We start from the raw sequence: 4,151 nt of genomic DNA, 5'->3' as shown, positions 1-4,151 counted from the left end.
ATTGGTCACCAGGCCTCACTCGCTGGTCACTCTCTATCTCATGAACGAACTCTCCTCAGTTACAGGGCACCTGTCTCGTTGACTGGTCCATGCATTGCTCATTGTCCATCGCTCACTGGCCAGTATAGGTCAATCTGTTTCCTTTATTGTGCTTGCCCTCCGTTTGCACCTTATTTAAGTTGCAATTGTTGATCCCTGCCTGGTACTTATAAGAATTGTTTATTAACGTCCTTTGTATTTTTGTTCACTGCCTGGCATGATGCTGGAAACAAATGTGTGATGCCATCTGTATTTATAATTCTGTGGACCTTATATACGTTCACGTTTCATTGTGTATGCAACAATCCTATACACGTTTTCTGCCTTCTGAGATCTATATGAAGTGAGGGCGAGATCTTAGGTGAGTTGGGTGGAGATGTAATCTAGGGTGGGTGCCATTGGTTGTGGTTGGGGACAGTGTTCTGGCCATGTTTATTTAAGGATACTGGCATTGTAGAGCACTACTTTCACTTATTGGTTTTGTGGTCCCTCTTTAGGTATTATTGTATAGATGTTTGTCAAGGAGTAGGGGTTATGAGAAGGATTGTGTTAGCATTCTGTTGAGAGGTAAACGCGGTGGTCTTTCTTTGGGCGGACCTCGGGGGCTTAGAGGCTCAAAGAGCTGTTAGGCTGTGGAAGAGCAGGTTGTCTGAAGGTGGCGAAAGAAGGGGGGAGCGGACGTCAGCGGCGGTAGAGACAGGGGCAAGTGTCGCAGGTTTCGATTTGAAGCGTCTCATTCAAGCTGTTTGTTCCCCGGGTGATGGCGCCGGACCTTAGTCACTCTTACCATTACTCGTGTGACATGTTCTTGGCTATGCCCCAAACCGCTCTATGTGTCTGTCTATGCGCTGCTAAGTCCACGCGCCCTGCCCCTCGCAGAGCGCCTGCGGCAGAAATCAGAGCCGGAGTAACGCGCTACATTTAGACACTTTCCCAGCTTGGGGCTCCTTCCTCCCTTTGCACTTAAAGCGAGCGCGTCTCCTTATACTCCTATGTTGTTGCACTTTGACTTTAGATTTTGAAGCTCCACCCCGTGACCCTCCCCAAAATACTGGATGCAGAATGGCGATTTATTTATTTTTTCACACACGTATAAGATGAAAGGGTCAAAGTACAGAAGAGTGAATACTGTGTACGTGGCAGAGGTTCGTATAAGGTAAAAGGCTCGCAGCAACGAAGACAGAAGAATGTGTACATGACAAAGTCACAGAACTGTAGAAGACATCAATCTTGAATATGTTCCGCCACAGGATTTTATACATATATCCATGTGAATTATCATGCAGATGTGTCGGCTCGTTGGTCTAGGGGTATGATTCTCGCTTTGGGTGCGAGAGGTCCCGGGTTCAAATCCCGGACGAGCCCTGTTTTTTTTGTTTTTTTTAATGGAGGTTTTGATTTTTTTCTTCTCTATTCAAATTTAAATCTTCCTTGGATTCTAAAACTACAATAAACTATATAACGAAATGAGCAAAAATGGGGCTCGTCCGGGATTTGAACCCGGGACCTCTCGCACCCTAAGCGAGAATCATACCCCTAGACCAACGAGCCACCTGATATACTGCCGTAGATACTTTTTTTAAATATTACTAAATGAAGCTAGGAAGATTGTATTATGTGTTAAATGTTTCTTGCATCTACTTTTGCAGGGATCTTAGAAACTAAAAGGTAGAGCCAGGGTATAAATTCTGTCATATCGAGTTCAGTCGGTCTGTGTTTTAATTTCTTCTGACTGTAACTTTAAACTGGTCTATTATCGGAAGTAGCAACTTTATGTTTATTTTTTTTTATCTAAAGCTGATGTGGAGGACGAAATAATTATTCAGCCTCCAGGGCTTTTGTAACCCATTCTCTGCAGGAGCCGAGCGCTCTTTAGCTATCCTGGAAAGCAATGTCTTTGGTTTAGAATTGGGAATTGCAAGACGATCTCCGTCTCAAACTTTAAACTTCCACAGAAAAACGTGTATACCCTTTCCCTCTTGCCTGGATTTTGTTAGAGTGAGTATTATCTCGTAGTGCGGTGAAAATGATCCGCGCATTGTCCAGATAATGTCTCGCGAGGCAGATGAATTTAAACCGAGAAAGTTCACAAACATCCCAAAGTGCGAAAAAAAAATCATACACTTCGCAAAATGTCACCCCTGGAACAAAATCGTTGCACCCCACTAATCAGCATCACATGGAAGATCCTGGCAGTAGAACATTCTGTCCTAGACCATGATACGACCCTCCTTTGCATCGATTGACCACTTTAAAGCGGAAAGTCGTGGACTTGTGCTCGTTTGACAGGTTGGGGTCTTTGACAATCGCTAAATTTAAAAAAGCATTTGAACTCGGCCCACTAAAAGTCCTCTCAGTGGATGTCCTCTCCGCGGCTGTGTGTCTTGAGGCCTCTGTTCTTTTGGCCTCTTAAGAGTAGGACCATGATGAGATTCTGTTTCTCTGTGGCAAAGTGGTACCGAGTGCCTGATCTCTGCTGGTAATAGACAGAAGGAAACATGCGGAGGTCACCGCTCTGCTGAAGAAACTGTTGCCCAATTCCAAGGATCTAAGCAATTATAGGCCTATCTCGCTCCTTCCCTTCCCAGCCAAAGTCCTGAAGAAAAAGAACAACAGGAAGCTCTCTGCCCATCTTGAACAGCACCACCTCCTGGACTCCACCCAATCAGGATTCCACAGCAAACGAGGCACAGAGCACCCTCCTTACAGCAACAGACGACATTCGCCTAATCATGGACAGAGGAGAAACCACTGCACTTATCTATATGCATATCTATATATGACATATATCCCAAAATAAACAATATCCACAATGTGTAGAAGCAAACACACCCTCTGTAGTTGTTACACTGGAAATTTTATTCAGCAGAACAACCCAAAGCGTTTCGACTGCGTCCCGTGCACAAGGACAAAACATGTAGGGTTGTTGTGCTGAATAAAATTTCCTGCACAGCAACTATCGAGTGGAAGGGCATTCGTTTGCAAGGACTATACTTTGGAAAGCTTTCTTCTCTCATACAAAAATAGATCAGCACTCGTATTGCGGTGCAACATTATTTTGCCAACCTGGTGATACAAATTTGCACATTTTGCCTGGAAACAGCCTTGGTATCATAAAATCAAAAGGTTTTGGTTGACTCCAGATACATACAAGCATTGGCAAAGCCAATAGGTATGAAATTTGCCACCAACATTTTGACTTTGCCAGTGCTTGTTCTGTTTTATCACGGGTTTTGTAAAATGTTATTGTTGGGGAAGATGTTAGGTCCTCATAACGCAAAAAAACACATTGGCTAAAAGCAAAAATATTTGGCCTTAGAAAGCATATCTTGATCTTGACTGGCACTTCAGTGAACTACTTTGTGTGTGGATGTGCTTGACTTGTGCTTTATCAGAGGGACTAATGTGCCCTTTCTTTCTCTAGCCAACATGTGTGTTCAAATTACTAGGTGGGATTGCAAACTAGGTTGATCCTTGCAAACATTTTTGCTGAGCCCCCCATTTCATATTCTAACAAGCCTGGGTAGGGCCATCACAAGTTAAACAGGCTCCCAATGGTTGACAATTACATGGGCACCACGTCTCTCTCTTGAGCATCATTTTGTTAATATTGAAGGACGAGCTGGATCCTGCTTTAAGATCTGTGTAGGGAGTTATTTGTACAGCCCCGTGCAGCAGGTGTGCTGCCACTGCACATTATTGAAAATGATGAGAAGTGCACTGTTCCTTTAATCTGGAGGCAAGGGGGTTAAATGATGACTCAGGGCCACAGATTACTCCTCTCAATAAATGATCAAGGCAGTGCTTATAACATTTCCGTTTCCAAGGCAACCGACCCATAGCCTCAGTCAACCTTCTTGATTAATCACCACCAACTGGGAACACAAATTCTGATGAAGAGGATTCAAAGAGAAAGCTGCGGATTGTCAGCCAGATGGTTCTGGTTATGTGGGAGGCCTCGACTCCCATCGGTTCTCGCTTCTAACATTGAAACCTGTTCTGTATGCCGTTGTTACCTCATTGTGTTGTAACATTTATACAGCAATAAGTGGAGCACGGGGAGGAGTTGCCCACATGGATAGCATGCAACACTCTGTAGGGTGTGTGGTTGG

At 44.1% G+C, this 4,151-nt stretch overlaps 2 non-coding genes across 2 annotated transcripts; one reads left to right on the top strand and one right to left on the bottom strand.

The window, feature by feature from the left end:
- The first annotated feature begins 1,332 nt into the window (after positions 1-1,332).
- On the top strand, positions 1,333-1,404 carry TRNAP-UGG (transfer RNA proline (anticodon UGG)). The gene has a single exon. It is a non-coding gene; the product is annotated as a tRNA-Pro (tRNA).
- A 114-nt stretch (positions 1,405-1,518) lies between these two features.
- TRNAP-AGG (transfer RNA proline (anticodon AGG)) lies at positions 1,519-1,590 on the bottom strand. Its single transcript has one exon. It is a non-coding gene; the product is annotated as a tRNA-Pro (tRNA).
- Between the last annotated feature and the right edge of the window lie 2,561 nt (positions 1,591-4,151).

Source organism: Lissotriton vulgaris, unplaced genomic scaffold, assembly GCF_964263255.1.
Source record: "Lissotriton vulgaris unplaced genomic scaffold, aLisVul1.2 SCAFFOLD_391, whole genome shotgun sequence".
NCBI classification, from domain to species: Eukaryota; Metazoa; Chordata; class Amphibia; order Caudata; family Salamandridae; genus Lissotriton; species Lissotriton vulgaris.
Note: the sequence above shows the minus strand (reverse complement) of the source record. Positions and strands in the feature narration are given on the sequence as shown.